This window comes from Myotis yumanensis, unplaced genomic scaffold, assembly GCF_028538775.1.
Source record: "Myotis yumanensis isolate MYYU_CA2020_CCGP unplaced genomic scaffold, mMyoYum1.0.hap1 SCAF_11, whole genome shotgun sequence".
In the NCBI taxonomy this organism is placed as follows: Eukaryota; Metazoa; Chordata; class Mammalia; order Chiroptera; family Vespertilionidae; genus Myotis; species Myotis yumanensis.
This window is the reverse complement of record NW_027223762.1, coordinates 47,333,497-47,360,048: the sequence shown is the minus strand read 5'-3', so window position 1 is coordinate 47,360,048 and position 26,552 is coordinate 47,333,497. Positions and strand designations below refer to the sequence as shown.

Genomic DNA, 26,552 nt, shown 5'->3' with positions numbered 1-26,552 from the left:
CATGCTATTTTGGACAGGGCTGAGGAGAAAAAGAATATTTTGCTGATCACATCATAAGATGTATAAATGTCCATTCACTGTTTACATCTAGAACTAATATAATATTTCATTCCAACTGAATTTTAATTAAAAAACTAGAGTAAACAATGGTCAAAAAAATAGATATGTAGAGCAGATATCCTAACTGAAAATATGAAAATATTTATTCCCCATTTTATATATATTAAGATTTGTCCCTTGGTACAGAAAGAAATTATGAGTGTAAAAAAGGAGATATTAGTTATAACGTGAGATTACTAAAGAAATAACAGTGTTGAGTTTTGACAATAACTTATAATGATAATAAGCTAATATAGGTTATTAAAGGAAACATCCAATAATTTTTTTCTCTCAATTCTTGACAGCTTTCAAAAACTAGTACCTTTTGTTGTTTAATTTGTTCCTTTACTCCTTAAAAAATACCCAACAGAAGTCAAGATTTCTACCTCTGACAGTGAGCATTGTTGCTATGGAAATAATTGTGACTTTTGGTATGAAAGGATGAAAAAGCTGAAGAATTTGAAATGTTAAGAAATAAAAATATTCTATTATCATGCAAAACTGCCTGGAAGAAAGAGACATTTAAAAAGCATATACTGAATTAATCAGTACTTATCTAAATAGAGCATTTCCAAAATCTTAAGTTCTGGCAGCTTCAAAACTTCAATGTAGTGCAGGCAGCAAGGGAATGGGAGCTGGGTGTGTGGACATTCTATCATGGCTCATGAATTACTTATAATTGAAAGCAAGAGACTTTTAAGAATTGAATTAATTTTTCCAACAAAAAAACTGGAAACAGATTACCTGGCACCATTAATACAGTTATCTAAAATGTCATATTTGTGTATATTATTGTCCACCTTAAATTATGATTTTACTTTGCCACTTTGAGGTTTTGCCATGTTTTTTCCCTTCTCATCTCACAATGCCTTCTTCATAAAATAATGTCTTATAATATCTTTTGCAAAAATTGTATTCAGTTATTTTAAAATGGCATTTCACACCATCCTGAACAGGCAGCCTGTATTAAATATATCTTGAAAAAGTATCCATACAGAGAGAATATTAATGGGTGAATATATGGAACTATTCTAAGCCTTTTTTGTTTTACAGGGAATGTTTATACCCTTTTTTTTTTGAATCTTCACCCGATGATATGTTTCCATTGATTTTAGAGGAAAAGGAAGGGAGAGAGAGAAACGTCAACGTGAGGGAGAAACATATGCACCCAACACACAACCTAAGCATGTGCCCTGACCAGGAATTAAACCTGCTACCTTTCAGCGTAAGGGACGACACTCCAACTGAGCCACAACCGGCCAGGTCTACATTCATTTTTTTCTTAACTATATATCATACATCTTTCCATGTTAGTACATAAGTATTTACTGCATACTTGTTAATGGCTAATAGTATTATAATAGTATTAACATTATCCATGCATTATAGTTAATACGTGGTTGATATATACTGAGAATTTTAAAATATAATTTATATTATAAAAACTCATAGATCACATAATTAAATACACATAAATATGCAATACCAAACAAATACACATAAATATGCAATACCAAACAAATATGCAATAACACACTAAAAATCTATGTTTACACTAATACTTTTTAGACATATTGAAGGATTTTTTCTTTATATTTTACTTTTTTTTTACAGAGAGGAAGGGACAGGGATAGAGAGTTAGAATCATTGATAAGAGAGAAACATCGATCACCTGCCTCCTGCACACCTCCTACTGGGGATGTGCCTGCAACCAAGGTACATGCTCTTGACTGGAATTGAACCTGGGACCCTTCAGTCCGCAGGCTGACGCTCCATCCACTGAGCCCAAACTGCTCAGGGCTTAAGTTATTTTTATAGGTAAAATTCCCATGTATGAAATCATATTGCAAAAATATATTATTGAAATTTTGATAATATTTTCCAAATTTGGCCTTTGGAAATACTGAAAGAGTTAATAATGCTATTTAATCTTAGTAATAAAAAATGTCAGTATTTTAGTACTTGAATTAATTTAATAAATATCCATAGATTGATTATACTGTGTGAGGCATTTTGCCCAATTCCAGGCTTGAAGTAGTTAATCAAATAGACACAAATGTACCTTTTAAAAGAATGTAGCTTTTAAAAAATATCAAAAATTTTGATGAAAGTTATGATGTGAAAATACTACTTGATATTGACATGCACTAGGGGCTCTGGAAAAAATTGAGATGCATCTGAGGGATTCCAATTTAAATATCCCATTAATGTACTAAGTTTTGCTTATCATTTTTCTTTATATATCACATGAAGTTCTTCACGCAGTAATGCTTAATTTGCTGGAATATCTTGAATTAACATTTCTGAGAATGTGGGGAATTATAACATTTCTTAAACTTTATAACTTGAGACCCACAAACATCGCAGTAATGGACTTCAATAAATCAGTGAAATAACACATTAAAGTCAAGGATTAAGCTGCTCTGTGCTTCTGCCACACGTGGAGGAGGGAACTTTCATGTTCTTTCTTATTGGTTACATTTTTCTCCACATTGCAATATGGTTTACAGTTACCCTGCCCATAGCCACAGCAACTCAGTCAAACGGTAAGAAGTGGGTACAATCAGGGCAGTGGCAGCTCAAGTCTGAATGGCCACCCTTTCCCCAGTGTCGAGTTACTGAGACTCAGTGGCCTCAGAGACATGACTATTAATGTGAGTTGTCAGCACCAACACTGTGGGTAGGGCATGAAGAATGTATGTCCCTCAACCAGTTATTTCAGATGATAAGCAAATAATAGCACAAATGTGCTTTTCAAAAATTTGACAAGCACATAGAATCTAATATGTTATCCATGGAAAATCAGTCACTGTTGTGATTAATCTTTCACAACACACAAACAACTTGCATTATCAAGCTGAAAGAAAACCACCAATATTTAGAGTGACAGCAAGATGTACTGCTTCAAGTCCAAGGCATCTGAGATTCACTAATCATCTTCATTACTGTGTTTTACCAATGAGTTTTGAATGATTCATATTTGAAATTATTTGAGGGCCAAGAAGCTTCCAAAATTCTAGTGACAAGGGGACATGGTCAAAATGTCTCAATATTTGATATCAATAAATATGATTGTTCAGCCCCAATTTAGACATTTTGAAAAAGGTCAATGATTCCCATTCTTTCAATTTTATTTATTTATTTATTTATTTGTTTGTTTATTTATTTATTGTGATACCCATTGTTATTAAGCCAACCCTAGTCACACCACAGAGAAGTGCAATGGGATTGCAGAATGTCAAGGTTTATTCTCAATGGTGCTGATAACTTTAGCAATTATTTAAAAAAAACAGTTATAATAACTGCAGAAACTGATATCCATTTATTGCTTAAATGGTCCAGAGCTTATGTGAAATGCTGTCTAAATCAAGATAAAATAGGATAATGTTGAATTAGGTAAACACATTCACTCACACACACATTCACATCCACAAACACACGCGCGCAGTCTATTCTTTTTTTTTTTTTTTTTTTTATAATTTTTATTTCTTAAAGTATTACAAAGAGTATTACATATGTCTCCTTTTTTCCCCCCCTTGACATTCCCCCGGCCCCTACCGCCCGCCCCCCCCCGCCCCGTGTCTTGTGTCCATTGGTTAATCTTATATGCATGCATATAAGTCCTTCAGTTGGTCTCTTAATCCCCCCCCAACCCTCCCCAGGCTTCCCACTGTAGTTTAACATTCTGTTCAATGTTGCTCTGCTTCTGTATCTACCCCTGTACATCAGTCCATACTGGTCCCCTTTATTTGTCCCAACCTCACTGGAGTAGTCTCAACCTCACCAGGGCCGTCTGAGCCTCACCAGGGCCGTTTCAACCTCACCGGGGCCGTCCCTACCTCACGGGGGCCGTTTCAACCTCACTGGGGTCGTCCCTACCTATTCTTGCTTATACAAAATCCCCTGTAGTTCTGAGAAGCAGCTGACTTGGGTGCAGCCACTGAGTGGCGAATGGCGGCCGTTCTGTGGTGCTGGCCTCCCAGCACATGGCCTGCGAAAGGGAAGAGGCAGAGAAGACCCTCCTCACTTCGGTTCTCAGCGGATTGGCAATATGGCTCTGCCATTTCTACAGAAGAAGAGAAGGGGGCAGGGAGCATCATCAGCAAGAGGATCTCAGCCACAGGACAACCTGTGGATGATCACCTTCAATGTTTATAAGGGTCCTGCATAGGAGAGAAAAGTCACCCAAACTAATCAGGAAGTCTTATGAGTAGAGACACCTCATTTTATGTTTGCATCCTTTGCAAATGTCTTCAAATTGAAAAAAAAAGGCTCCATGCAAGCAATTATTATAAAAGAAATATTGTTAAGCCAGGCCACTCATTCGGATTGTATAAATATATGGGACACGGGGTTTTTTTTTTTGTCTTACTCTGAACTTTTAAAAATATTACCAATGTAAACGCTTTTAATATATCAATAGTAAATGACATTTTAGATTTTAAAAATATTCAGTATGGGCATATGTATTTTAGGTATATATAATGAAATAAAAAAACACACATAAATAATCAAAGAACACTAACAGCTGAACAGCAAGCAGTTCACGAAGTACCTTGAAACCATGCCTTCCCTTGATGAAAAGCAGCTGAGCACAGTGGTGAACCGCATGGGCCCGGGGGGGCTGAGTGCCAGGGATGCTTTTGGTAAATACTTAATTCTGTACTTCTTTATTCTATCTGTACATGTCAGCAATGATAGGACCTAGCTCACAAGGCTGTGCACAGATTAAATGAATGAATACGTATAATGTTCTTAGGATCATGCCTGGAATAAGGAATCATATAATAACTGCTAGCTAGGTGTATAACTATTATGATAGCCCTCCAAGCTTGTGAGGTATATTATGGCCAGTCTCTTTTACTGTTAGAGAAAATGCAGCTTAGGAAGTGGAGTAATTGGTCCAAATATCACACAACTGGGAAGAAGTAGAACAATAACTAAAACCCAGCGGTTATTTGGACTTTAAATGTAGATCTCCAATTCTTCCTTTATTTAAGTCATTAAAACCAGTAAACTGTCCATGCACGCTTTTAGTGGTTAGGTTGTTATCCTCTATTTGACATAAAATGCTCATGAGTGAATGGAAACTAGCCTAATGCCTTATAGGAGTTTATTCACAGAATTAAAGTTGTAAATTATACAATGGCAAATAACACATAATGTGTCTCTGTGTAAAAATCTTTGTGTTTTTTTTTTAAAATGAATTCTTTGAGATCAAGTACATGGGTGGGGTATGTAGGGAGGTAGTGATGTGTTTTGGTAAAAATAGAGTATTTTCTTAGTCACACAGATCTGGATATAAAATATACTTCTGAGCACACTACAATAGAAATGACTTTTTAAGTTTCCGGCCTCTGCTGTGGAAAAGAAATTAAAATGCTTTCCTCTATGTTACTGTGGACATTCAAAGGTAGTTTAAGTTTTTCTTGGCAATTTAAAAATTACTCAATGTGTGCATTTTCTGTTGGAACACAGATTTTCATGAATTTATAAAATGGACAAGTTAAGAGTCAAACTGTAATTATTCAGTAAAGAAAATAATCTATCATAATGGTATCCTCGGAGGTTTTCAGGGATGTGGCACGGCTTGCCCTTTCAATAAACTAATCTAAGTTCAGAAAAAGAAAAAGCAATAATTGGCTTTTATCTTTAATTAACACAGAGTTCTTAAAACAGTAAATTTCAGCCAAAAAAAAAAAAAAAAAGCAGCTGGAAAGTATCTGGTGCAATTTGTCCCAGTTGCAAACTAAAATGTCATGGAGTACCAGAAACTATGAAAAGGCAAAAAGACCCTGAAAATTAAGACTAGGAGAGGATTTAATCTGCAGTTTTGAAATCTCCCCTCTCTAAAAGGCATGTAGCACTGAATTACAAAAACAAAACACAACACAAAATAAAACATGCAGAAGCCTTATTAACAGCGATCATTGGGATGAGGGGAGAGGAGAAGAAAGCAGGGGAATATCCTATACTCACTCCATTTCTAACTATGGCTGGGAGACTAAGGGACCTATTTTTCTTCTTCCCATTAATCAGTAGACTTTCACATTATACTTTCATCCATCTCTTATGTATTTCAGAAAACAATAGGGCAAAAGTGTAATAATTGATGGTGCTCTGTAAACTAAAAGTTATGACATACTGATTCAAAGATTATTTGTGAAATGAGATCTTGGACAATATGTTATATGTAATGTATAAAATACAATGTCATACTTACCTGACAGGATTGATATATAAATTAAATTAGAAGAAACACTTAAGTAAAGTAATCCGTTTAAACTTAACAATCATATAGTAAGTATCCCAGTAATGTTAGCTAAAAGCATGATTAATTCATACAAATAAATCATTGTTATGCAGAATTGGTTCACTGCAGTTTACCAATTGGTTAACAATAGTTTAACTGTAGCATTTCAGGTGAGATGTTTTTCTCATGTCCTCTTTAAAGCCGGTTGGAGAACTAGACAGCCCTGCAAACTCTCACCTGCCTGGAGTTGAACTAGTCTGACAGAAATGGTACTTGGATGCTAGTTTGTTTGGGAATCTTTCACTGAAGGATGTAGCACAGTGGTTGGCAAACCACGGCTTGCGAGCCACATGCGGCTCTGTGGCCCCTTGAGTGTGGCTCTTCCACAAAACACCACGTGCGGGCGCGCACGAACAGTGTGATTGAAACTTCTTGGCCCATGTGCAGAAGTCAGTTTTCAGAAAGGAGATAGACGAAACTAGTATACAAGAGGAGTGTGGATGGGAGAGTTGGAAGGGGTCGACCTCAGCAAACGTACCTCAAACAGATTGAGGACATTTTTAGCAAAGGCCAGCTTAGGAGTACCCTAATTAAGTTAATAACAATGTACCTACTTATATAGTTTAAATTTAAAAAATTTGGCTCTCAAAAGAAATTTCAATCATACTGTTGATATTTGGCTCTGTTGGCAAATGAGTTTGCCGACCACTGATGTAGCACATCAGAGTGGGCTAATGCACGTACCTCCTTCTGTATTTGCATGTGGCATTCTCTCCCAGTGAAAAGGCTACCTTGTCTATTAGTTCCATCTATAGAAGGTCACCTCTACCCTGTGCTGCAGGTTCCTCTTCCTTCTTCCTATTCAAGGAAACCACTCCAGCCACTTTCCATTGCTCCTCACCCCCACTTTGTCACCCCCCCATTTCTGTTAGATCTTTACCACCCTCAACTATTCAATTCAAAGTTATTCACTTCATTTAGTTTTGCCTCTACCCTGCTGGCTGCTCAGTCCCAATTTACTCTGGAGTTACCTACCTTCTCTTTGCCATTGCCATTGAAGCTCTTTGTGTTTTCTGGTTGTTATTAAAGCCTTTCTTTCCGTTTGAAAAAAAAATAAAAAATAAATGAAAATATCATCATTGAAATTTTTGGCCACAATATTTAAGGTTGAAAATGCAAACACACACATCCCCCTCCTTTTCATTGCCATAATGTACTGCTAGGACATTATTTAGCATATAACATATTTCTTATTTATTCTATTTATGGTTGGCACTGTCACTTGAAAGCCACTTTATAAGGACAGACATGTTAATAATTTTGACTATGTTTACAACTGTAGTGCATGGAAGAACGTTGGGCAGATTGTGGAGGGCAATCTATACCTGTTCAATCAACAAATTAGACTCAGAAAACCATCAAACAATACAGAATTAAAACAGATATGTAGAGTCAACATGCAGCAAACCTAGTGCTGTGAAAAGTCAGATCTCTGAGCTAGAAAGCAAATGTAAATGGGCTTCCCAAACTAATATAACTTTGCATGGAGGGCTTACTGTGACAGACACTTGACTGAAAATTCTATGCATTTTCACATTTTGGTCCTCTGACTCGTCCTTTAAAGCAAATGCTGTTATCACACCCCACTTTTTGAGAGGGCAAATCGAGGCCTTTGATTTCTTAATTAACTTGAGTGAAGTCACACTTCTAGGGAGTAGGAGAGCTGAGGAAAATGCCTCATAACCTGGCTTTAGCGCTTGAGCTTTGTAATAGTTAAAAGGGAGGATTAAATGAGTTAGTACATGTAAAACTCCAAGAAACTTTCTATGCATAATTAGTGCTCAACACAAGTTATCTATTTTGGTTTATAATTTATATTTTAATGTTTGTGCTTACTTATGGTTTCTTTACTGTATATTTCTTTTATGTGTGGGCATGTGCATATGATCTTTTTTCTCCTTGTATTTTAGGAAATATATAATTCTCCATTTATGGTCATTTTTCAGTGTACAAATTTCTAAGACATATAATTTCGCTACTAACCAACTTTAAGGATAAAGCAATGCTTGTTTACTTCCCCTATGTAATGACAGATAATACACATTCTTCCTTTCCCTCTTTATCTCGCCTCTCAGATTCATGAGAATAGTCCAGGATTTCTTTTATCACATTCAATGTTCTTATTATTTTTTTTAGTAAAGAAAATAAATAAATAAGACCTGGATATAATAATTTATAGATCCCAATTCCTAAATTCTTAGCAATGTGAGAATGACAGACTGTATGGATCAAGGCACCTTTGCTGTATGTAGAACTCATAGCTGACAAAGTTTGGGCTCAAAATCGCATGTGTTTTGTTCAGTTGTCACACAATGCAATGTAGTGCAAAGGACTGAAAATGCCAGATTTTGAAACACAATAATAAAAATTATTCTGAAATTAAGGTATCTAAATCCTTGACTGGTTTCTATCCAAACTCAATAGGCCGTGGATAGAAAGATTAGTTACTAAAAGTTCTCACATGATGTCTAGACAAATAAATTGGTGCAAGTGACTAAAAGTTTCCTTATCCTTGATTCATTGATACTATAGCTGTCATTTATTACTAAGGACATTTGCAGGAACATGCACAAATATATATTAGAAAGGATTTTTTAAATAATAATAAAAAACTAAAAATACATCCTATATAATAAAAGGCTAATATGCAAAATGTCCCCTCAACCTGGAGTTCAACCCCAATGGGGAGCGGAGCCAGCCAGCCAACCTCCTGCATTTTCTCCCCCTAGCCAGCTTCGCCCTATCGGCCCCAATAGGGGTGGGCCGGCCAGACCCCACCTGTGCACAAATTCGTGCACAGGGCCTCTAGTTTTCAATAATAAAGATTAAGTACAGCTATCTAATACAATAATATTTTGCCACTAAAAATAATGACACACACAGAGAACAAATAGGTACTTGAAAAATAATGCTTAATATGTTGAAAACATTAAAAGAATATTTATAATATGATCCATTTTAGATATATAATTTACTTTTTCGTTTGTTTTTGCTTTTTACAACAAAAGTCTTTATGGTTTTGGGGACTCTAAACTTTCATTTTTTAAAAAAAAAATTTGGGGTGACATTAGTCAGTATGAACATACTGATTTTATGTATGGATTACTAATTTATAAAATCTATATACTAGTATATGAGCATGTACCAATACACAAAATCAAATCTTCTCCTGTCACCTCATATTAGGACCTTGAGAACATTATGCAGAGTGAAATAAATCCAACAGAAAAAGCTAAGAACTACATGATTTCACTCATATGTGGAATATAAAACTGAAACCTATGAACACAAACAGCAGTGTGGTAGTTGCCAGAGGAAGGAGGGAGTGGGGGAGAAAGGGCTACTTTTAAAATTCTAAAATGACATGTGTAAAGAGTTAGCATGCTTTTTCTAGGTGTTGACTCTCAATTTCTCTATTTTCTTATATTTTATTTCCTCTGCTATAATTATTTTTGAGATTGAAACCACTTAATAAAATAATTTAGGAAATCCCTAACTGGTTTGGCTCAGTGGATAGAGCATTAGCTTGCGGACTCAAGAGTCCCATGTTTGATTCCAGACAAGGGCATGTACCTTGGCAGCTAATCGATGTTTCTCTCTCATCGATGTTTCTAACCCTCTATCCCTCTCCCTTCCTCTCTGTAAATAATCAATAAAATATATTAAAAAATAATTTAGGAAAAGTAAATTCAAATTTTAAAATATAACATATGTTTGGATGTATTTTTGGTGGTATTTTCACCTTTTTAATAGTCAAGACAAGATATGTAATTGATGCTTATTCTTTAATGGCTTTAAAGGAATAAGTAAAAGTGACCTTTTCATAGTGGTTCTACTTAGTGATGGTGCCAAGGCTGCCATTGGCATAATAGAATTTACAAAGCTGGGCCCGTGTGTGTGAGTGTGGCTGAATGTGTGTGCTCTTTAAATACTCATAATGAAATTGAAACACTAACTCAGCTTAGGCTTCCTGCCAGCTGGCTCTGGACAAGTAACATTCAGCTCATTTATGATTCACCTTCAGGTGATAGTTACATTGCAAGTTAGTATTATTGTTTTTTTTATTCAGTCCTGGATCTCTTCTAGCAGTATCCTAGGCTAAATATTAAATAATAAGATCAATTATATAGTGATCCTCTGTTTATAAAAAAACAACCATTTTGTAACCATTACCCCTTTTCTTTCAGCATAGAAGGCAGATATCTATACAGCATTATTTCACACAGAAAAAAAATAACAGAGATTAACTCAATACAAAGATTAAATTCAAGCAGAAGTCTTACAATTATTATATATTTTTGTTATTTTCATCACAATATATGTCTTTACAGAAATAGAAATATTACAGAAAACTTCATAAGGCAGCAATTCTGCAAGAAAATGCATATTAGAAAATTTTCAGAGATACTTACACATTTTGATTAACTTAGAACTTTATAGTTTACTTTATTAGACTTTAACTTCCAGGGTAAAAATCCATCAGAAATATAACCAATGCACATAAGACTGGCCAATGAAATTATGCCCTCTTCAGTTTATTCTAACTGTATAATTAGTCTACAATAAAGGAGATATATTTTAAAAATAAAGAAAGCTAAAAGGAAAGACAAGGTATTTATTTTCTCATTTCTCACTTCCAGATTATGAGGAAAAAAAAACAACCAAAGGCAAATTCATAGTTATTGCTTCATTTTTGAAGAAGAAAAAATGTGTAATAAGAGAAACTAGAGGAAAACAAACATATTAACTGTTTTTTTTAATTCAATAATTTTCCTTTATTTTTCAAAGAAGCACAGTTTCTATTAAAATCTAAAAAATATTAAATTTATTAGAGAAAATTTGAAAATAAAAATTGTCTTAGAGAAGTTAAAATTGAGAAAACGTTATGGTCAAGGAAGTAAAGATGATTCAATATTTTAAAATGAAACATCTATTTCTTCACATTAACTTTTATCTTAATGATGCAGGATAAATAATTTACAAAATCATTACCTATCCATGATAAAATTTCTTAGCAAAGTAGAAACAAAGGGAATGTTCTCAAACGGAGAAAGGCCACATAGAAAAGTACAGCTACTTATATACTTAATGATAAAATATGAATTTATTTCCTCCTAATTAAAATATGGTAGTGTGAGTCTTCTACATTTATTCTTCTTTAATAAGATTAGTTTTATAAATCTATAAAATTTGTATCACTATACAAGACTTATTATTGATATATGACTTTTAATGGCATTAATTTTTATAGATCAACTTGTGAAAAAGAGACATTTCTATGATTCTGAACATAGCAACTATAGTCATTGTATATCTGTTTATTTATTGAGATCATGTTAATTTTTTCTCACTAAAGTTTTGTTGTTTGAAATCAGCAAATTTTGCACATCTTTTGTCATATTTCTTATTCTTTTAAGTATTTTCCTACTACTATAAGTAGTTTTTACCAATTATATTTTTTGTTTGTTAATAGAAATTCGTGTGATTTTTGCATATGAACTATAATAATTAAAATACTGAGGTGTTTATGCAAGACCAGATAATGGTCAATGGAAGAGAGGACAGAGTTAAACATATGTAAATACTAGAGGCCCGGTGCACAAAATTCGTGCATGGGGGCATCCCTCAGCCCGGCCTGCACCCTTTCCAATCCGGGACCCAATGGGGGATGTCCACCTGCCTCTCCCAATCCGGGACCACTGGCTCCTAACCACTGGACTGCCTGCCTGCTTGATCGCCCCTAACCACTATGCATGCCTGCCTGATCACCCATAACCACCTCTACCTGCCTCATCGCCCCTAACTACCTCTGCCTGTCTGCCTGATAACCCCTAAGTGCTCCCCTGCTGGCCTGATCACCTCTAACTGCCTCTGCCTCACCCTGCACCTGGGACGCAGTATCCCCTCCTCCTGCCAGTCACAGGCACTCAGAACCCAGGCCGTCTTCACCCAGACTGGCAGCAGTCATGGGGGACCGTGGGCAGGTGGCTTTGCCCAGGCTGCAGCCACAGGTGCCCAGGACTGCAGGGTGGGCAGCTTGTCCCTCTCCTGGGCCACAGGCACAGGCTCAGCTGCGAGTGCCTAGGACGCAGGGCAAGTGGCTTGCCCCTCTCCCGGGCCGTAGGCGCAGACTCAGCCGCTGGTGCCCGGGACCATGGGGTGGGCAGTTTGTCCCTCTCCGGGGCTGCAGCCTGGCTGGGAAGAGAGGAATGGGGACCAGCCAGGCACAAATGAGCTCGCTGAGCTTTGAGGGCCAATTGAGATACTATATAAAGAAAATGAGGGAAGAAATAAGAAAGAAAAGGAAGGGCGAGCAACACAAAAGAATGATTGGAAGGAACCTGTAAACCTATTGTCACTTAAATAGGGAATATAGTCAACAGTGTTGTAATAATGGTATGATGCCAGGTGGGTACTGGAAATATTGGGGAATATTTTGTAAAGTATATGATTGTCTAACCACTATTCTGTAACTAATATAAAACCTGAACCTAATACAATATAATATTGAATGTAAAGAAATGAAAACAGGAGTGAAACTTTTATAAATTTCAAAGTTTAAATAAAGGCTGTAAAGGAAGGAAGGGGGAGAATAAAAATAGTGTTTTTCATTTTACCACTTTATTGTCTTTTTAGTACATGAAAAACACAGTTATCTTTATATGGTGCTTTTATACTTTCCTAAGTCTTTATCTCATTTGATGTTTAGGGCAACTTAAAGACAAGATAATTATTCCCTCCACTATTCAAAGAAAGAAAACCTTAGTGTCTGGCCCCAATGATTCAGTTGTTAAAGCAGGGTTAGTGAAATTTTCTGTGAGGGTCATATCTATACTAATAAAAGCCTTGGGGGTGATCAGGCCATCAGGGGAGGGCAGTTGGGAGTGATCAGGCCGGCTGGGGAGCAGTTAGGGAACAATCAGGCTGGCAGGCAGAAGCGGTTAGGGGCATTCAGGCAGGTAGGCAGGCAGGCGAGTGATTAGGAGCCAGTGGTCCCAGATTGTGAGAAGGATGTGAGAGGGACATCCCCCGAGGTTTCCCAGATTGGAGAAGTTGCAGGCCAGGCTGAAGGAACCCTCCCCCCATGCATAAATTTCATGCACCAGGCCACTAGTATCCACTTAAGAAGAAAAAAAAAAAACTTGATTTCTACCTCACAATATATATAAGTTGATAGGAAGGTATCGTAGATCAAAATGTGAAAGGAAAAAGTATAAGTTGTTAAAAAGAAATGTAAAAAGTATTAATAGCCAGACTAATAAAATGTTTTTTGACAGAACTTATAAATGCTAAGCATAACATAAAAGTAAACTGAATTATTGAACTTCAAACCCTCTGCTTATCAAAATAGGCTAGCTTCAGATGTAAAGAAAATATTGATTATATGAAAGGTTTCATATCTAAAATATATCAAATAGCTCACAGCCAATTTTTTAAAAATATATTTTATTGATTTTTTACAGAAAGGAAGGGAGAGGGATAGAGAGTTAGAAACATCGATGAGAGAGAAACATCGATCAGCTGCCTCCTGCACACTCCCCACTGGGTATGTTCCCGCAACCAAGGTACATGCCCTTGACCGGAATCGAACCTGGGACCCTTGAGTCCACAGGCCGACGCTCTAGCCACTGAGCCAAACCGGTTAGGGCTCACAGCCAATTTTTAAAAAAATACGCAAATATTTGGAGAGATGCTCCACAAAAGAATATATATAATTGGCCAATGGAAATGTGAAAAGGTACCCAATACCACTAGTCATCAGTGAACTGCAATTAAACCAAAATGAATTATTACTAAAAACCTGTAAGAATGGCTAAAATTAAAAGGACATAGCCAAATATTAGAGAAGGTACCTAACAATGGGAACTCATAAATTACTGGTACAAAACTCCTTAGCAGCTTTATGGAAGTTCAATATATAGCTGGCATGTGACCCAGTCTTGGGGTATCAATAGGACTATAAATCAGAGATTGATTTTACCTCAGGGAGGATGGTGATTCACTGTAAAGGTATGCAGAAGGTAATCATTGGAGTTTTGGTTATACAAGTGTATGGAATTGTCAATAATCATCAAACATTCATCCAGTGTTTAACCATACACCTCAATTTTTTAAAATACATTTTTATTGATTTCAGAGAGGCACAGAGAGGTAGAGATAGAAACATCAATGATGAGTGAGAGTTATTGATCATCTACAAGCCTCCCATTGGGGACCGAGCCTGAAACTCATAAATTACTGACCTGGAATCAAACTGTGACTTCCTGATTCTCAACCACTGAGCTGCATTGGCTGCGCTCATTTTTTAAAAGTTCCAGGAATTTCTCAAGGACAAAAAAATTCACCTGTAATCCTTGGTAAAAAATTCTTGCTTTTTTCCTGTATATTTTTTTCTGTAGTTTTCCTACACATATTTTTATAGTCCAGCATGTAATAGATATAAAACATAGTTGCTGGTTTTTGTTTTTTTCAATTAATGATCAACCAATACTTTTTTTTCTCTGACACTTTAATGTTATTAGCTGCTTTTACCTCATGCCTTCAAAATATAAATACATACATATTTTAATAATATAAGTATAGATAAATGACAAAATATATAACATCTACAGGATTCCATGCATACTAACTATAAATTCAAAGAAGTGAAATTAATGAGTCAAATGATCAGCATTTTAAAATCTGCTCATAGATGTTAGCAAGTATATTGCAATGGAAGAGAACAAGTGATCAGCAAGGAATATTCATTTTAGTTATTCTTAAGAATTTATCTATGGAGCTGTTAAGCATACAGACATATACATTTATAAGCACATACATAATTTCATTTTACACATGTTGCTTTTCAAACAATGAGACAATGCACTAATACAGACATAACACAAAGCTGATTACCACAGAGAAGTCTGAACTCTAAGGTAATTGTCCTTTTGGTTCAAAGGTTAAAGGATAATTGTATCATTTAGATATGTTCTTTGTCCTATAGGACTAAAGATGTGTAAGTGAACCAAGAAACAGATTTAGTGAGAAAAAAAATGTGGGATTAAAATGTGTAAAAGACTGAAATCATGTATAAAAATGAATTCAAAATTGAAAATGGTCAAGACATCAACATTTATTATTCCCTCTCCTTGTAAATTTCTCCTAGGGCCCACATGATGAGCTTCTTCATTTCCTTCACTCTCTGTCCTCCTTCTCTAGCTTTATTTTTCTTCACAGCACTGATCACTTTATGTATGTTTGAGAAATTGACAGAGAAAGAGAGACAGGGCTGGATATAAGTTTTATATTTGTTGGTTTGTTTATTTGATCATTTTGACTGCCTCTGTCTGTGAGTGTGTGTGTGTGTGTGTGTGTGTGTGCACTTGTGTGTACATGTTTGACTTCTATTAGACAACACTAGATGAAAACAGAGGCAATTTGTACATTTACAAATTATTCCATTTTGGAAATACTGTGTTTTAACATCTTTTTTTTTAAAAATATATTTTATTGATTTTTTACAGAGAGGAAGGGAGAGAGATAGAGAGTTAGAAACATCGATGAGAGAGAAACATCGACCAGCTGCCTCCTGCACATCCCCTACTGGGGATGTGCTCGCAACCCAGGTACATGCCCTTGACCGGAATCGAACCTGGGACCTTTCAGTCCGCAGGCCGACGCTCTATCCACTGAGCCAAACCGGTTCGGCTGTTTTAACATCTTTTATATTTAAGTGTCCTGGGCAATTGACTAGCTGGTCAGTCTTTAAGTTGGTCCTTGTTATATATAATGAGATAATTTCATGTTCAGAACACAGTGAATTGGTTTCTTCTATTATATTCTCCCACTTTCTCTCCCATGATATTTTCTACTTGTGGGGATTTTATGATTTTAGTTCTGGCAATTATAATACTAATTATATTTACATGTGTGAATACATTTGGCAAAAAAGAAAACTTGAATCTTCAGACCTGGTTCTAACTTCATGATTTAAATATTTTATCTGACATTTTAATTTTTTTAGAGCTCTTATTTACATAATATACTGACTTGTCAACGTCATTGAAACTTTGCATTTCTGTTAGGTGTTTAAATATGTCACTAAAGGGTTGCAAGGTTACTGTTGTTGCTTGATATCATGATAACTATTAACCTGATAACCATAACTATTAACTTGGTAACTATTAACCTGATAACCATATTAGTTATCAGGTTAATAGGTAATAGATGTGTCTTAGTCTCATCTTATATCTTTTACAACATTTATATTGTTATATTTTAAAATCCACTTCAGTTCATGCTATAAAAGAGTTATTGAGAATTTTGAAAAATACTTTTTCAGGTCCTGTTCATTACATATCTATAATAATAAAAGCATAATATGCTAATTAGACTGGACAGCTGAATGAGCTTCCAGACATCATTCCGGACGTCCTTCCCAATGAAGCTGTGGCAGCGGGGGCTGAGGCAGAGGCAGTTAGGGGCAATCAGGCAGGCAAGCAGTTAGGGGTGATCAGGCAGGCAGAGTGGTTAGGGGCAATCAGGCAGGCAGGTGAATATTTAGGGGTGATTAGGAGGCTGGCGAGTGGTTAGGGGTGATCAGGAATGCAGACAGGCAAGCGGTTAGGAGCCAGTGGTCCTGGATTGCGAGAGGGTGCAGGCCGGGCTGAGGGACCCTCCTCCGCCCCCCGTGCACTAATTTCACGCACCAGGCCTCTAGTATATTATATTATCACAGCTTACTGGTATATTAAGTCTCACATGTCACCCCTTTCATTCTAAATAAGTGTATAATTGGTATTGGAACTACACTGGCATGTCTTTGCAATAAACACATGAGAGAAATAAACATTTGTAAGCAAGATGCATAATTTGTCAATTTTCAGTATTTCATGAAAGCATGCAATACACATAAGCACATTAACATGTTTTGTTTTCCTTTAACATCAATGTGTTACTATCAACTAGAAAATCATCTGTTGAGTAAAAATTCATGTAATATGATAAAAATTCTTGCATCTGATTCTGGAGGTTATGTAGAAGATTGCTACAGTTAAGAGGTGGTCAAACACATTTTCCATAGTAAATCCTTTATATTTTCCTAGTCAGACAGTCTCTGTTGCAACTGTTCAACTCTGCTGTTATAGTCAAAAGTGGTTGCAGAGAATATGTAAACAAACAAATATAGCTGTGTTCCAACCAGACTTTATTTACAAAAATGAGTGGAGACCTAGAGTTTGCTTACAAGCTTTAATTTATTGACCTCTACTTTCAGTCAAGCCTTGGAAAAAAATAGTAAGCTTTTAAACTATACAGCTAATATTAATTTGTTAATAATATAAAGGTATTAAAAGGTTGATTTAATTTATAATGTATACAAAGGAAATGTACAAATGGATATATTTATTTATTCATAATCTCTATAAAAGTAATAAAGCTCAAGGGCTACAAGCGGAAGCAGTTTTATAATCTATCACCTTCTCTTTACATTTGTTCTGTGAATGATGCTTTGCTGTTTGTGGATAAAAATTAGGGTGAATTCCTTGAATTTTTGTGTCTCTATCGGGAAAGATAACAGTGTTGATTAATAAAGACTATGTCTGTTCCGTTTAGCATAGTCATAAAGCCTTTAGACTTCACTCGTAGTTGTGGCTGCCTGTACAGGAAGCAGGATGACTTCAGCACTGATAAAGGGAGGCATAATCACCGCATCCATTTCCCACCCAGATTACTCATGATTTTTAAACTATTCCGGTGTGCTCGGTGGAGTGACAGGTGAGAAAATGAGTGGAGCTCTATTTGACTAATATTGGCATTAAGTAGCATCATGTTCTTTGGCCATAGGATGGATTTAATGCTAATTCCTTACTAAGGGTCCCTTTGTGGGAACTTACTGGAAACCCAGCTGCTCAGTTGGAGCACTGGAACCTGAAGTTCCTGTGCGATGTGAAGAACAGTTTCAGCACTTGCTCATTACCCTGTTTCTTAAGCCACTGAGCACCGCAGGGGCCTTCACTTTCATTTTGCTAAAGTATTTCCCTCTTTCATGTGACAACCATACCATGGACTTCTCACCACTGTGGCCCATGTCTTGTCCCATAGAAGTTACTCCCTCTTCTTCTGAAATACTTTGGAATGTCAGTCCAATCCCAATACAGTCACCTTCCCTTGCCTCCATTTTCAAAGCAGCCTGGGCTGACCAACTCTTCCCCTTTACAGTCTCTAGAGCAGCGTTTCTCAACCTGTGGGTCGCGACCCCTTTGGGGGTCAAAAGACCCTTTCACAGGGGTCGCCTAAGACCATCGGAAAACACATATATAATTACATATTGTTTTGTGATTAATCACTATGCTTTAATTATGTCCAATTTGTAACAATGAACTTGGGGGTCACCACAACATAAGGAATTGCATTAAAGGGTCGCAGCATTAGGAAGGTTGAGAACCACTGCTCTAGAGAGAAGTAAACACACAATCCCTCAAAACTGTAGGAATCATTTATGAAGTTCTCCATGTGAGAGGAGGTCTCCTGGCAACACATCTGTTTAGGGTAAAGCAGAAACACCAACAACCTTCAAGCTATTAGAAGACTTTCTTTAGTCTCCAACAACTTTCAACTCATGTAGTCTTGTTGTGAGGGAAGATTTAAGGGCTTTGCATCTAGCTCAATTTCATCCTTGGTAAAACCTACATCATAACTGTACTACTTGCCTTGCAGAGTGGCATCTATTGCTTTAGTGACCCAGGGACAGGACTGAATCTCTGATGGCAGTGACCATTGCACACAGTGAAACTTAAGAGTTTGTGTGAGTGGAGCTTCCTGGGGCAGCACTTACCTGCTGAAAAGGAGATTTTTAAAAAAATTATGCTTAACACAGAGTTGCATGTGTAGCATTTAATATAATTAGTGGTTTAATGAGTGCATCTGTGTTTTAGTTACATATTTGGTCATACATTAAATCTAATATATTTTAGTGCTTAACATATTTGATAATGCATTCCATACTTTGACATTTCCTGTCTTTTTAATAAACTATTTCTTTAACATCATGTCATTTTACTCTTCTGAAAGTCATTCTACTTTCTTTGGTTCCTTTTCCTTCTTTGCAAGTTCCTCCTCTTTTCTCTATTCTTAAGTAATAGAGTTCCTTAAAACTCAGTTCTGGACATTCTTTTTCTAACAATGTACATTTTCTCTACAACAGCTCATCCAATTTACTGAATTGCCGATTGTATACTGAGATGTTCATGATTTACAATTTTAAGTCAAACAGAGCCTTCATAAATCTGTCTACCTAATAGATCTTCTTTGGATTTCTTAAAAGGTTTTCCAAATTCAGTATGTCAACAACTAAAGCCATGATAGACAATCCCACAGCCCAATCTCCTCCATTTCTTCTTAACTTAGCAGTCAGCTTCATCCATTCAAATAACATAGAGGGAAATCTGATCACATACATTTCTTTTTTAAAGCTCTTCAAACTTTCTTACTGCTCTTTAAAGAAACTCACCTAGTTTTTATGGCCTCCATGCTCCCTCTCCCTTTTTGTAACTTCTCTAGACTCATTGCCCAATATTGTCATCCATGTTATGTGTCCTTACTCTAATCTAACATCCTTTTGTTTCTATAAATGTAATATTGATACCATTAATAACCTGGTTATTATTAACAGGAAGGGAGTAAATGGAGACTAGATAATATAGGCATGCTATTTATACAGCTTTGCCAACAAGGTGCAGTTAATATTCTCTAAGTCTATTTCCTGCAGATCACTGGGGGAAGGGACTGGACAATAGACACATGCCCAGGAAGCTCTGGGTGAAGTGGGAAGACACACGCCTGTTCTGGGTAGAGCGCTTACTTGTCAGTCACACCTGGTAACAAGTCAGTGGCCAGAATAGGCATGGCCACTGCCAGGGGAAAGATTTGATATTTAAGCTCTGGAATAAAGGAGCCCCACTCTCCTGCTGCCTGTGCCTGTCTCCTGTTGCAAGGGGTACACTCCCTGCGTTTGCTCACATGGCTCATGGCCAGGTGGGACCCACACAATGGAGTGATGGACTGAATCTCACCCGATGCGATGCCTGGATTCCACTTCACCGTAGAATGGAAACTCCGGACACTGCACATTTCCCAGGACTGGTTTAAAGACAATAGACTTTGCAAAACAAGAGATATAGCTCTACACAAAAAACACCCACTCTCATGTGTGAGTCTTAGAAATTCATTTTCTGAAAATGTGCAAGAGCCACCCCACTCCCACTAACGATGGAGGCATCCCACCAACCGAATCCTCCGGCAACAACATGATGCATCTATTATGAGCCTCTGTCTAGAAACAGTGGTTCTCAACCTTGGCTGCACATTAGAATCATCTGGGAATTTTTTTAAAATCCTGATTTCTGGGCCTCATCCTCCGGAAATTCTGTTTCTTTGTTACTAATGTTGTGGCCCCACCCCATAACAAAGAAACAGAATTTCCGGAGGGTGAGGCCCGGAAATCAGGATTTTAAAAAGATTTCCAGGTGATTCTAATGTGCAGCCAAGGTTGAGAACCACTGGTCTAGAACCACTGTCCTCCATCCTCCTGTATCTACTTAAAGGAGAATTGCTTACAAAACCAGACCTCAGTTCAACCAGTAACTCCTTGGAAAATAATTTGTGAATCTTCTACATACGATCAGGTCTCATTTTATATAGTTGTCATCTAGCTTCCGATTAACTTTTTCATAACACTTACAAATGCTTTTTAATATAATTCTTGTCATCCTTGTAGGTCCTGTGAAGATAGGAACTCTCACTTTTTCTTCATCATTATAACACTAATAACTGACCAACTATCACGTGGTAAATAGTAGGCTATTTCTGAATGAACAAATGAACACATGTTTCTCCAGTATGTTATGATATTTATGAAAAAATGAACAAGGTGTGATTTTTACACTTCTATTCTTGAGGTAAATTATGTAAAAATAATAAACAGTAACATGGAAAAGTGAAAGCAGTTACTATTTTCTAGCAAATAATAAAAGCAATCCCAATATGAAAAGGAAAGATTGAGTGGGAAGGAATACTTTCAAACCATATATCTCATATGGGATTAATATCCAAAATATATGAAGAAGTCATACAACTCAATAACAAGAATACAAACAGTATGATTTAAAATCAGCTGAGGAACTGAATAGACATTTTTTTTCTAAAGAAGACATCTACATGGCCAATAGGTATATAAAGAGGTGCTCAAATCATCAGGGAAATATATATTAAAACCTCAAAGAGATATTAACTCACACTTTTTTAATGCTTATCATCAAGAAAACAAAAGACAATAAATGTCAGAAACAATGTGGAAAAAACACGCAAAAATGCTTGTGCATTGTTGGTAGAAATATAAATCAGTACAGCTACCATTATGTAAAACAATATAGTGTTTCCTCAAAAATAATCAAATAAAACTACCATATGGATAGATTGCCAAGGGAAATGAAAACTGGATATTGAAGAGATATATGCACTTCCTTGTTTATTGCAGCTTTATTCACAATAGTCCACTCCAGGATATGGAAACAACTGAAGTGTCTGCAATGGATGAATGGATAAAGAAGATGTGATCCCTTGAATCCATAGTCAATAATTTATTCCTTTGACTATCCCCAACACACACACACATACACACACACACACACACACAGAGAGAGAGAGAGAGAGAGAGAGAGAGAGGAAAATTTTTTAGCCATGAGAAAGAAGGATATCCTTCCTGTTGGATAAACCAGGAGAGCATCATGCTTAGTAAGATAACCCAGATAAGGACAAATATTGTGTGATATGGGTGGGGTGTAGTAAAGGGTTAAGGGGGCCAAATATATGGTGACAGAAAATGATTTGATTTTGAGTGGGGGGCATACAATGCAATTATATAGATCATGTGTCATAGAAATGTACACTTGAAATCTACATCATCTTATATACAATGTCACCCCAATAAATTTAATAAAATATTGTATGATACCATTTATATGTGGAATCTAAAAAGCAAAATTCATAGAAACAGGAAATGGAATGGTGGTTACCAGGGGTTGGGATTAGGGGTGAGGGGGAGATACTGTTACAGGGCACAAACCTTCTTCTAGAAGATGAGTAAGTTCTAGAGATAAAAGTATAGCATAGTGTTTATAGCATATAATACTATATATTATATACTTTAAAATTGCTAAGAAACTAATTCTTAAATGTTATTACCACAAAAAGTCATATAATTATGTTACATGATAGAGGTATGACTTAAAGTTATGATGATAATTATATTGCAATACACACATGTATCATATCAACACATGTGCATCTCAAACTTACACAATGTTGTATGTGGAATTTGTCTCCTTTTTAAAACAGGAAATTGCAATAATAATTAATTAATTTTTTAAATATTTGGTAAAATTCAGGGGAGAAAAGCCCAGTCAAAAGCCCGGTGAAGCCATGTTGGTATGGACTGTCTAGATGGGACTGGTTTTGATGAATATTTTATTATTATTAATTATAAATGCTCTTCAGTGACTATGTATTATTTTATTAATATTAAAGACCCACTAGTAATAAACTTAAATTGGCACACTAGGAACATGTTTATAACAAATGTAAGGTACCTAACATATATAAATAGAACCACTCACTATTGGAAGAATTCCCATGCATCAGTGAGAAAAGATAAAAAAAAACCAAAAAAACAAAAAACAAACAAACAAACAAAAAAAACCCTGAGAAATAACTGGCAAAGTTCAGGGGAGAAAAGCCCAGCCACATAATATTATAATTCCAGGTACAGATATTACATTCTGTAACATATTTCGTCAGTATTATTTGCAATTGTGTCTTTTAAAAAACATCATATTTCTTTTAGTAATTGATCTTAATGACTTATTGGATTATCTTTGGCAACTTGATAGAACTTTCTTCTTTCCAGTATTCTTGCATACTTTTTTTATTTTACTTTATTGAATATCTTACAGTTATAGAGAATTATTTGCCTATTTTGACATCACTAGCTTAACCTATACCACATCTCATTTATTATATAGGAAATGTACTAGTTAGGATATTAGTTGTAACACACAGGACACAAACTGTATAATGACTCATGTGATAGAAGTTTATTTTTCACTCACGTGGAGTCTAAATGAATATTTCTGATGTGATGTTTCTCAAAGCAGCATTGAGAGATGTACCCAGGCCCGCTCCATTCTGCAGCCCTACCTGTCTTCAAAAGGGGGCTTCCAAGGCCTGGGTGCTCATCATCAACAAGTGAAAGTGGAGTTTGCGGGAGAATATATGGAAGATTTTATGGACACACTTGGAAATGTTGCACATCACTGCTGATCACCTTTGTTCCCTATGGCTTGGTCATAAGGCTCCCTCCCCCACAAATCTATGATAGGTTAGTGAATGTATGACAGCAGTGTTGGTGAATACTCTGCCCAACTCTGCTACAGAATTAAAGAAAAATTATGCTCCCAAGGAAACGTTTTCAGCAACACATATTAGTATTTTCTTTTGTGTGTTCTAAGTTTAAATGTATGCTACATAGCACCCATCATGTATTATAATTCATTTCAAAATCAAAGCATTTAAAGTATTCATGCTTGGTTTAAAGTTTTTTTTTCCTTTCTTCCCTCTGTTTTATTTTGCTTCTGCTCTGTAACTCACATCCACTTTTCAAAAAGCAACCTCTTGCCCTAAGTGGATAGAGCATGGGCCAATAGACTGAAGGATCCGGGCGTGTGCAGAGGCAACCAAACGGTGGTTCTTTCTCACATGACGTTTTTCTCCCTTTGTCTCTTCCCCTCCCTTCCACTCTCTCTAAAAGCCAATGGAAAAATATCCTCAGGTGAGGATTAACCATAAATAAATAGATAAATAAGTAAACGCCAACTTTATTGTGCCTATTCCCTCTTAAATTTTTTCACTTCTTCCAAAAGTATTTTACCTCATTGCTGCTTTATCTTTTGATTTTTTATTTCATCCACAGTCCTTTTATGTAAGCTTTATAAAATGAGTTTGATATTTACCCAATAATACTTCTTATCCAGATAATAAGTTCACTCATATAGTTATGTGTGTTCTAAAAAAAGGTGGTTTTATGGACTATCAATAAAGACCAGCTATGAAAGGAACAAATGGAAATTACCTATTGTCTCTTCACCCCATAGTATGTCTCTGAATCTTAAATGTTACTTTCAAATTGTCTTGTTTTCCAAAGTAGTATAAATGCATGGCTTTAAAAAAAATGAAATGAGTTTATGTTGATCATTATTTCCCACATATGAGTGAGATCATGTGATATTTATCTTTCTCTGACTGGCATATTTCGCTTAGCAACATAAACTGATGAACAAAACTAGATCCAGAGACAAGGTAGCACTGAACAGACCGTCCAACCTCAGTGAGAAAGCAGGGGAGGGGGAGAGTTAGAGATCAGCCAAAGAACTTGTATGCATTAATATTAGCATAACCAATGGACACAGAGACGGGCAGTGGGGGCTTGCCCTCAAGGGTGGGAGTGACTGGGGGAAGGGGCAATCCGGAAAAAAGGAGACATATGTAGTACTTTAAACAATAAAATAATTAAAAATGAAATAAAGCCTAAAAACACTTACAATGAAAAACTACATGCTATCCCCCTATTTCTACCCTAATTCCCAATTCTCAGAGTTAGCTCCTCTGTATTGTTTCTTCCTGCAGTTACTTCATCTGTATTTTATCTAAATATTGTTTCCACTGTTATTTTCTTCCAAATACTCAAATAGATCTCCTGTATACCTATCAAAAATGTGGCCAAAGTTAAACCCACTAGATCTCTAGCTGCTTAATAATCCCTAGGGCCCTCTCCCACCCACCTGTGGAGATCTCACAGTGCTCAATCTTCAAGATTCAACTTAAATTTGGCACTGTCTTGGGCTGGTCCAGCTGTGAACTGGAACTTCCTTTTGCCTATCTCTTGTCCATAGGGTATAAATCTGCTCTCTTGTTTTGCAGGAGCTGGACCTAAGAAGGGGTAGATGTGTAGCAATTAACATGCAGGCTGTTAATGAATTCTCTAGTTTTCAATAGGTAACTTACTCCAGCCTTCTCAAGTGACAAGCTCCTGCACTTGCAGTGTAGTAACATTCAGTTTGCCTACAGAATATGTGCCCTATGAGTGTATGAAAGGATTGTTGCTAGGTTACTTTCAATGTGAGTGAGAGGACCTGATTCCAACTACTCTGTACTTGGATTTTGACAACTTTTTCTTTTCAGTCTCTGCCTTCTGCACTACCTGATGCCTTCACGTAATGAGTCTTTTTTTTTTTTTTTCAATGTCTCCCCATTCACAATACAGACCAGGCAAAGAGCCTGAGCTGAGGTATATATGGGGTAAGTTTACTCTGCCTCCTATTTCTGTACAGTTCAGTGTAAGAACACAGCCTGTGGTAAGCACCAGGAGGCCCACATAATGAGTCTTTAAGGGTTCAATGAAGAACTTTTAGCTCATTGATATCTCATACTCAGGTACTCGTAATAAATTTGCTTCCTAAACCAGTTACCATTCCTCCATTTTCCCTCTTGTCTTCAAAGTTTGTTGAAATATCAGGTATACTGTTGCCTCTTCGCAAGTCCTCCTTCTCCTTGGGAAAAGGCACCTCTTATTTCATTATTGAATTGAAAAAAATAGGTGTAGCTCAATCTTCATTCATTCATTCATTCATATACTTTCTAATTAAGTTTTAGGGTGACAGCAGAGAGGATATTATATATGCCCGAGTTGTTGATTTTTTAAATCTTGTTTATTTCTGAAATCTGTGTTTTTATTCTCAAAAGAGCTAAGCTAATTAGTCCAAAAGTATCAAAAATCTATTTCAACTCTTAAGCCTAGACCCAAGATAAACACATATAATACTAGAGACCTGGTACATGAAATTTGTGTGTGTGTGTGTGTGTGGGGGGCGGGCGTGGGTGTCCTTCAGCCCAGCCTGCACCCTCTCCAATCTGGGACCCCTCTCACAATCCGGGACTGCTGGTTCCTAACCACTCGCCGGCCTGCCTGCCTGATTGCCCCCTAACCACTCCCCTGCCGGCCTAATTGATGCTAACTGCTCCCCTGCTGTTCTGATCACCCCCAACT

At 36.4% G+C, this 26,552-nt stretch overlaps 1 protein-coding gene and 1 non-coding gene across 9 annotated transcripts in view; one reads left to right on the top strand and one right to left on the bottom strand.

The window, feature by feature from the left end:
• Nucleotides 1-26,552, top strand: part of LRRTM4 (leucine rich repeat transmembrane neuronal 4) — a 932,627-nt gene that overhangs the window by 56,062 nt on the left and 850,013 nt on the right. The gene's annotated exons all lie outside the window — the stretch shown is intronic.
• Nucleotides 25,745-25,877, bottom strand: LOC139020252 (small nucleolar RNA SNORA51). Its single transcript, XR_011473260.1, has one exon. It is a non-coding gene; the product is annotated as a small nucleolar RNA SNORA51 (small nucleolar RNA).